This window comes from Suncus etruscus, chromosome 7 (assembly GCF_024139225.1).
Source record: "Suncus etruscus isolate mSunEtr1 chromosome 7, mSunEtr1.pri.cur, whole genome shotgun sequence".
Taxonomy (NCBI): domain Eukaryota; kingdom Metazoa; phylum Chordata; class Mammalia; order Eulipotyphla; family Soricidae; genus Suncus; species Suncus etruscus.
The window spans coordinates 103,249,562-103,259,477 of NC_064854.1; the positions used below are offsets into that span (position 1 = coordinate 103,249,562).

Genomic DNA, 9,916 nt, shown 5'->3' on the forward strand with positions numbered 1-9,916 from the left:
CTACATTAAATACAATGATTTCTTCATACATGGACACTGGACCCTAACAAGATAGCTGGAACTTCTCAGTGAGGGCAACTGGGGAAAACTCTGATTGGGGGATATGTAATGCTCAAAGGAAAACCCCTAGAACCAGTTTTACTTGTGGTCACATGAGAAAATTGATAAAAAATGAGAAGGAACAAAATCAGAGGAGAAGCATATAAATTGAAGAAGCAGAAAAATAGTAACATTATTTTAATTTTTTCTAGCAACATTGGCTAAAGTCAAATATACTTGTATTTTTGGGCCAGAGAGATAGCATGGAGATAAGGTGTTTGCCTTGCATGCAGATGGTCAATGGTTCGAATCCCAACATCCCATATGGTCCCCAGAGCCTGCCAGGAGCACTTTCTGAGTGTAGAGCCAGGAGTAACCCCTGAGCACTGCCGGATGTGACTCCGCCCAAAAATATTTGTATTTTCAAGATATACAAAGAAAAATGATTTTTTTTCACAGCTAAAATCTTCTGGCTTTGGTTCTTTCTTTACACAACCCAAAGAGCTTTGATTAATCTCATTAAAACCTTTCTATTCTTCAAAAAAGATAGTTTTCCATGAATTTTCTTCCCATTAAACCACATACTAAAAGTTGACCTGCTAATATGTAGCCACTTAACCCACTAATCATCAGTGAATTGAATCACATAACTGGATATATCTCTTTTTAAAAAGATAATAAAGTTAACAGCACCAGACACTTTACAAAAGACCTTGCCTATTAAAAACTCAATAGCAATGACTAGAAGCTATAATTGTCATTAAAAATATAATATGTATTTATATTAATATTTTTCTTAAAATATAATGTCGTATTATCTTATTTGAGCTTGGGGGAAAAATGCTAGCCAGGATAGATAGGCAAGATCCTTATTTTGATATTCTTATTTGATATCCTTATTTTGATATAATATCCTTATTTGATATTTGATATGACAAAGAACATGCACTTTCTGTATGGTATGGTACCAGCTAGCAATTCAAACCACAAGAATACACACACACACACACACACATACACACACACAATGGTCTCACTCATCTATGGGTTTTTGTATTTATCTCTCTCCCTCTGACTTACTTCACTCAGCATAATAGATTCCATATACATCCATGTATAGGAAAGTTTCATGACTTCATCTCTTCTGATGGCTGCATAATATTCCATTGTATATATGTACCATAGTTTCTGTAGCCATTCATCTATTGAGGGGCATCTAGGCTGTTTCCAGGGTCTGGCTATTGTAAACAATGCTGCAATAAATATAGGTGTAAGAAAGGAATTTTTGTAATTTATTTTTGTGTTCCTAGGTTTTATCCCTAGAAGTGGTATAGCTGGATCGTATGGGAGCTCAACTTTCAGCTTTTGGAGAAACCTCTATATCACTTTCCACAAAGGTTGAACTAGACTAAATGAAAAACATTTGTGTAATGATTCTCAGAGACAAAATAGAGGAGGACTGAAGGGTCCAGCTTTTGACATGAAGCTCACCACAGGGATTGTTTAGTGCAGTCACAAAAATAATTACACTGAGAACTATCATAACAAAATGTGACTGAATGAGGGAAGTAGAAAGCCTGTCTAGAGTACAGGCTGGTGAGGGGTGGGAGGAAGGACGCTTGGGATATTGGTGATGGGAATGTTGCACTGATGAAGGTTTTTTTATATATATATAAAGATAAATTAATAAAAAAGAAAGAAAAGAAGAGATAAGGCCTCCCAACGCTTACCACAGGCTGTGTTCTTTACACTGACTGTATAGAAAGAGGAGGTACAGTAAATGCACCCCTTAACACCTCAACCCAGGCCCTTTGCCTGGTCTGTATTGTGAATGGGAGGACAAAAAAAAGAATATATTTTAGTTCCTTCCCACCTTCAAGAAGCTCATAGTCCAATTGAACATAGTGAGAACCTACACATTGAGAGATATAAAAGATAAATAGCAAATAATTGGCATTTGATTTGCACACCATTGAGTTGGTATGTGTTGCAACAACTATATAAGAAGTTGAGACCTGACACATGTGTTTCCTGGGCACATGGTGCCTGAACACATCACCTGTATTCTTCTCCTTGAAATGTGCACTTTCCTACTTTCATGCTGGGTTGTGTACCATACTCTGTCCAAACTTTGGAGAAGCCTGTGCTCTTTCTTGAGCACATTACAGATTTATTTCTTATCCTCTCCCTCCCCTTCCTCAGCACCTCTGTTTTTACTTAAAAAAAAAAAGTAGAGGTCATAGAGATGGGATAGCCTATAGTGTAGTGCTCCTTCCTTGCATGCTGCTGATCTGGATTTGATATTGGGCACCAGCAGACCTGATTTTGATACCGGGCATGATACCGGGCACTCGGTAGAGAGTGCCCTAAGCCCATCAGAGAGATTCCTGGGCGCAGAGCCAGGAGTAACTCTTGAACACCACCAGACGTGCCCCTTTAAAAACAAAAAGAATTATACCAACTAGCATTACATTAGATGTGGCAGGGGGAAAGGCAGTGATGAACTATACATGGTTCCTCAATCAGAACATGGGCCCGGTCCAGAGTGACTGCACAGTGGTAGGGCATTTGCCTTGCCTACCCAGGATTCCAAGCCTGGTAGGAGCGATTTCTGAGGACAGAAACAGGAGTAGCCCCTGAGCACCTCCGGTTATGACCCAAAAACCAAGGGGCGGTGGAAGCCCTGCCTTCTATGAAATAGGAACAAATAGAGCAATAAAGACTTCAAATGTCTGAGGAAATAAAAAATCACCGAGGGAAGAAATGGGGAAATGAAGAATTTTTGGAAGAGATGCTAAATGTTTTTTAAAAAGAGAAAAAGGAAGGATAAAAGTTAAATTGAGCCAAGCTCCTTAGAGCTACCCACCAATTTATAAAAAAGAAAAAATAGAGTTGGGAAGAAACTTACTAATAACTTCTTGAGGATTTAACTCTACAAACACAGAAGTTGGAAAACTCTACAAGAAATTGAGAAATTCCTCAAAGAATAAATAAAATGAAATAAATGGAAGGAAAATCTGCTTAGCATTTTTTTAAATAAAATTGTGATTTAGGATGTGAGACCCAGAGTGATAGGATAGTGGGTAGGGCATTCACCTTAAATGCAACAGACCCGAGTTCAATGTCTGGCATTCCCTATGGTCCTCTGATCCCCCCAAGGAATTTCCCTTGAGCACACTTGGGTGTGCCCCCCAAAATTTTATGATGTGAGTTATTGCTCAATTTAAAATATCAATTTAAAAAAACACATTACATACACCATGTAGACTTAATTGAGTGCTTATTTGAGTTAATTTTTTGACATTTATTTTAGAGAAAGTAGAGAAGGTTTGAGCGTGGACTAAACTGTATGTTAAAGAATTCTTCATTTCTTTATGTGTGATCATAGAATCGTACTTACATATTTTATTTTTTATGTACTTATATTTTGGGAGCCATACCCAACAGTGCTCAGGGTTTACATCTGACTTTGGACTTAGGGATCACTCCTGACAGAGCTTGATTTGGAGCCCATATGTGGTGCCAGATTTCAAACTGGTGCTATTGAATGTAAGGTAAGTGCCTTATTCCCATACAATCTCTCCGGTTGATATTTTTAATTCTTACCTATATGCAGAGATAGATTTAAAGCATTTATAGATAATATAAAATATTTAGGAATAGCTGTAAAATTCTCTACCATTTTTCTTTTTATCTCTCAAAGCTGTGAAAAATTAAAGGCAAATCATGAATGATAAAGTGCTGAGGTTGGGTAATAGTTTAAGGAAGTTTATTATACTGATCTCTTTGCTTTCATGTATATCTAAAAAGTTCCATGGTTAAAAAAATTAATAAAAACCCATTTTAATTGGGTATAATATATGATAAAATTAGAAGAAAAGGCATACAATTTAAAAAGACAAAATAGGGGCCAGAGAGATAGCACAGCGGTAGGGCGTTTGCCTTGCACGAAGCCGATCCAGGACACATGGTGGTTCAAATACCTGCATCTCAAATGGTCCCCTTTGCCTGTCATGAGCAATTTCTGAGTGCAGAGCCAGGAGTAACCCTGGTGTGCCGCCAAGTGTAACCAAAAATAATAAAATAAATAAAATAAAAAACAAACAGGTGCCTGAGAAATAGCACAGCGGTAGGGCATTTGCCTTAGACCCAGAAGGATGGTGGTTCGAATCCTGGCATCTCATATGGTCCCCCGTGCCTGCCAGGTGTGGTTTCTGAGCATAGATCCAGGTGTAACCCCTGAGCGCTGCCAGGTGTGACCCAAAAACCCAAAAAAAAAAAAAAGAAATAAAAATAGAAGGAAGATATGGAATTGGGATTTTTCATGGTATGCTTGGAGAAAAGATCAGGCAATAACAGACTTAAGCAGAAAAGACTTTTCTGTAGCTCCCAGTCTTTTAGTAAAAAATAATAGGAACAATCTCTGCTACTAAACAGAACTAGACAGAACCAGTCCCACCTCTGTGTCTCTACTCTTTATGCTGTGCACTTCTGACAGGGCATGCTATCAAAGGTGCTGTCTCAGAGTACACAAAAATAACTATATGTATATATACATATGTATATATACTATATGTATATATACATTCTAATTGGTACAGGATTTAATAGTAAAGAGGATGGTGACAAGTTTCCTAAAGAGAAGATGAGACAAATTTCAAGTTAATTATTTAATTAAAATAATTAAGATTGAGGGCCAGAGAGATAGCATGGAGGTAGGATGTTTGCCTTGCATGCAGAAGGCCGGTGGTTCAAATCCCGGCAATCCATATGATCCCCAGTCTGCCAGGAGCGATTTCTGAGCATAGAGCCAGGAGTAACCCCTGCGGTAGAGTGCAGCGGTAGAGTGTTTTCCTAGCACATGGCTGACCCAGGACCCCCGGTGTCCCATATGGTCCCCCAAGCCAGGAGTGATTTCTGAGCACATAGCTTCATCAGGTTTGGCCCAAAATCACACATACGCACATATACATAGATTAATCTTAAGAACAATGTAAAATATTGGAGAGATAGTACAGGGGTTAAGGTGTTTATCTTCTGTGTGTTCAACCCTGGTTAGATCCCTGGTATCATGTAACACCGTCAGAGCACTGCCAGTTGCTCTGAGCACAGAGCAAGGTATAACCCCTAGAGAAGTGAAAATTCAATTTCCAAGATCACTAAATCTGCTTAATTGTTATTAAATGGTTCTTCCCACCCCATCATTTAGATTTATTATCTGTTTTATTTTTTTTTATTTTGGAAGGGAAGGGAGTCACACACCATGTGATGTGTGTGTAGACTTATTCTTAACTCTTTGCTCAGGGACACATGGAATGTGGGGGATCGAACCTGAGTTAGCCTCATACTAGGCAAACACCATATGTATTGATCTTTTTGTCCAACATTATTTCCCTCTTTCTGAGTAAATGGGGCAGGATAGTACATACCTCAGGGTGAACACCCAGGTTGACAACATGCAAAGATTAAACACCTTAAGGTGTTTTGTTTTGTTTTGTTTTTACTAAGAAAAATAAAACCCTAAAACCCAACCTCCGAATATAATTTTTTGGAGGGTTTTGTTTATTTGTTTGTTTTTGTTTTCAGGCTACACACTGTGATACTGAGGGGTTATTCCTGGTTTTGTGCTCCAGGAATTACTTCTGGCAGTGCTCAGTGTAATTTGAACCTCAGAGATGTGATGGACCGTACTGCCAAGCTGTGCTGCTCTGGAAGGATTCTTTAGACTCATCTTCTAAGCATATTGCTGTCTCAGTAAATTCTGTATAAAACAGTTTTCCAAAGCCACTGGAGAGGGTAATGGAGTGAAAAAGTGAGGAAAGTGGTTCATATAGAGTATTGTCAAGGAACCGTGTCCCAGAAGAATGTTAGTGACAATTAAAACTCAGATTGCAGGGACCAGAGTGATAGTTCTGAGTAAGGTGTTTGCCTTGCACGTAGCTCACTCAGATTTAATCCTTCACATCTCATATATTTCCGAGAACACTACCACGAGTAATGCCTAAGCACTACTGAGTATGGCCCCAAAATTATAGATAGATAAATTTAATAAAATTGCATTAAAAATAAATTAAGGGGCTATGCTGATAGTACAGTGGATAGGGCATGCATATGGTCGATGCAGGTTTGATCCTCAGTAACCCATATAGTCTCCCGAGTACCACTAGGAATAATTCTCAAGCATAAAACAGGAATACTTCTGAGCACCATTAGGTGTAGCCCTAAACCCAAAATAAATAAGTTGAAAACTCAGATTTCCAAACCAATAAGCACTCAGAATCCATGGGGTGGAGCTTAAAAGTCTACCATGTTGTTGTTGTTTGCTTTGGATCCACACTTGGTGGGGAAAAAGGCTTATTCCTGAGTCTGTGCTCAGAGATCATTCCTGCAACATTCAGGCACCATCTGGGGTACCCTAGATTGAAAATCTACATTTTTAGGAGCAAAGAGATAGCATGGTTGGTAGGGTCTATACAGCCAATCTGAATTTAATCCCCAGTACCTTATACGGCCTCCAGGGCATTACCATAAATGATCCCTGAACATAGAGCAAGGAGTAGCACTATGAACTGCCTGGTATAACCCCAAACAGAATAACTACCTTTTTTTGTTTATTCATTAATAGAGGTCATCTGGCTACAATCATTGTGCTCAGAGGGTTATAAGTACTAGAGATAGAATTCAGTTAGGTATATGCTCAATTGCCTTTGCTCTCTTCCCATATTAAGAGTCTGTTTTTGGGGGGCTGTAGCAAAAGTACAAGAGTAGGGCATTTGTATTATATGTGGACATTCTGAGATAAACCCTGATATCTCCTATGGTCCTCTGAAACTGCCAGACCCAATGCAGACCCAAGAGTAAGCTCTAAGTACAACCAGGTATAACACAAAAAACAAACCAAAAAAAATCTGTCTTTTTGGCAACACTCCAGTTAGTTCCTTTACACAAGACATTGTAAACTTCTAGTCTAATATATGACATTGAGCCAGGCTGAAATAAAAAAAAATAAGAGAAAGGAAACAACAAGGAACAGATATGGATGTAACTGAAAAGAGTCATGCAAGGAGAAATAAAATTCCAGGTGATCTTATTCATGGGTGATATATAATCCAATCAAGGGACTAGATCATGTGAAATTAAAACAAAGCTTTAGATTCTGATGAAGAACTCAAGTTGCCAAGAACGACAGTGGAGTGTAAGAAAGGAACCTATTGAGATGTAACCTATAGGTGTGGGGTGTGTGTTCATTTCCCTAAAACATAAATATTTATAGTCTCGTAAGCCAATGCTATCTCAAAAAAACTAAATATAAATAAGAAAAGAAAGAGTACCAAAACAAGACTAGAAGAAAGAAGAGAATAATTGGAGCTGGAGAGATAGCATGGAGGACGGTGATTCGAATCCCAGCATCTCAGATGGTCCCCCTGCCAGGAGTGATTTCTGAGCACAGAGCCAGGGGTAATCCCTGAGCGCTGCCGGGTGTGGACCCCCCCCTAAAAAAAAGAATAATTAATAAAGAATCCAATGCAAAGTTCAAGAAGCTTGATACTTAAAATGTAAGGCAACATAGGACTCAAATAACTCAAAGGGCTTAATCTATTTGATCCCCAATGCCACCCCCCCATACGATTATGTGTGGTCTTGATGGCCACCAATGTCACGGGGTCTGGTTACTGAACCATCAGGCCACAAAACCAGGAATAGTAGCACAGTAAGTGGCCCCATAACCCCTGGGGCATTGCTGGGGAGGTTCTCTACAAAATAAATAATTAAATCAATTTTTAAAAGAGTATTAGGAAAAGGTATGCTGAGATCTAGAGGTAATTTCAATGAATTCAGGAATGGGTGAGAACAATAGTAGCTCTGATGGAAAAAAAAAATTAAATGTCAAAAGGTTTTGAACTGAGCAGTGGTTTGGGGGAAGTTTAACTTTGTTTAAAAAAAAACATGTGAGGGGCCAGAGCTGTGACACAAGCAGTAAGACGTTTGATTTGCATACACTGACCTAGAAAGGACAATGGTTTATTCCCTGGTGTCCCACATGGTCCCCCAAGACAGGAGCGATTTCTGAGCACATAGCCAGGAGTAACCCTTGAGCATGACATGATGTTGCCTCAAAAAACAAAACATAACAAAACAAAACACACAAGAAATGTTAAAGATGAGGCAGAGAGATGACTCAAAATTGAGCGTGCATTCTTTGTATGTAGGAGGCACTGCATGTTTTCCTGAGTGTGAGTAGGAGTGACCCCCCCAAGCACAGAGCAGGTAGTAGTAGCCTCTGAGAGCTGTTGATTGTGGTCTAAATTTATCCGCTCCCACCAAAAAAAGTAAGGAAGTTGTTTTGGAGGGCTAGGAATGAGTACAGTGGCAGTGATAGAGGTCATTCTTCCTACGTACTAAGCCTCTCATTTTATCTTCAGAAACCTTTAAATAAAAGCTATTGAACAAAAAAAGTGACTTTGGTGGTTCATGTTAAAAGACAACCTGACAGACTATTAAGGGGCCTGAATAATGCAATGGGAGAGTGGAGATTTTTTCAGCAAATATAAAACACAGCTAACAGAGTAATTGTTTGTAAACTGACCTAACAGGATTCTTGGTGAAGGCAGGTCTGGGTGATGAATCAGTTCTCAGGTTGAGGAGGAGTGGGAAGGGCACTGGGGAAGAAGAGATGATGATCTTGATTAGATAGATAACAAGAGCAGGATTGAGCTAAAACAACTTAATTTTTGTTAAAATTGGGTAAGATGAACCTAGAAGTCCAAAACCAAGGCTAAGTTGGGAAGAGGTTGAAAAACCTCTAACCCAAGAGTTAGGCAGTTAATTGGAGGTAGCAGGCAGCCCAAAGCTCCAACGCATTCAGGAATCATTTGATACTGGTCTTTGTGGTCCAAGGCCAATTTAGAGCATTCATTGAAGAAGACTTTTCATTTTTGCTCAAGGGGTCTGAGGTGACAAATATTGGAGTAGGAGAAAAATACACAAAAACATTTTTATGAGATAGTATAACATACAAAGAATATATAATATAAAGTTGTTATTTCTGCTTCTCTCCTAAACAGTGACCAAAGTAAGGTTACAATAAATTATGTAAAAATATATCAAATAGATCTATCTTCCTATTAGAGAAGTGATATTACTTATTACTTAAAAACTATAAAATGCACATAAGAAAAGGGAAAAAACTTGAAACACCATGATGCCATAACCCAGATATTGCTTATAATTAGGTATATGACATTCAAAATGTTTATATCTTTCTGTAACTATAGAGATATAAATTGATATAGAGAGATTCAAAAGGAGATCACACAGAATGTAATATTTGAGTTGAATTGTTTGGTATATTTTGCTTTTTGGTTTTGTGTTTTGGGCTACAAGTAGTTATGTTCAGGGTTACTCTTGGCTCTGTACTCAAGGATCACTATTGGAGGGCTCTCAATACAAGGGGTGCTGAGATCAAAACTTTTACCATGCAAAGCAAGTGCCTTATCTGCTGTACTATCTCTCTGACCTCTACAACATTATCTTAATTTTTAAAGTGTATAATTCTGGGGCCCCAATAGCTGTAGGATTTTTGCCATGCACGTGACTCACCCAGGTGGTCCAAAAAGCAAAAAATAAAAAATAAATAAAATAAATATTTTTGTTGTTTCTGTTGTTTTTGGGACCACATTTAGTGATGTTCAGGGGTCACTACCAGCTCTGTACTTAAGAATCACTCCTGGTATTCATCAGGAACCATATGGGACACCAGGGATAGAACCCATGTCAGCAGTACGCAAAGCAAACACCCTACCCACTATACTATTGCTCCAGCCCCCAAAATATATCATTCTTTTCTTCATATTAAATTACTAGCATTACTTTTTTT

At 38.5% G+C, this 9,916-nt stretch overlaps 1 non-coding gene across 1 annotated transcript; it reads left to right on the forward strand.

Annotated features, from left to right (window-relative positions):
- Positions 1–1,752: 1,752 nt before the first annotated feature.
- LOC126014710 (small nucleolar RNA SNORA51) lies at positions 1,753–1,884 on the forward strand. Its single transcript, XR_007497710.1, has one exon. It is a non-coding gene; the product is annotated as a small nucleolar RNA SNORA51 (small nucleolar RNA).
- The last annotated feature ends 8,032 nt before the right edge of the window (positions 1,885–9,916 follow it).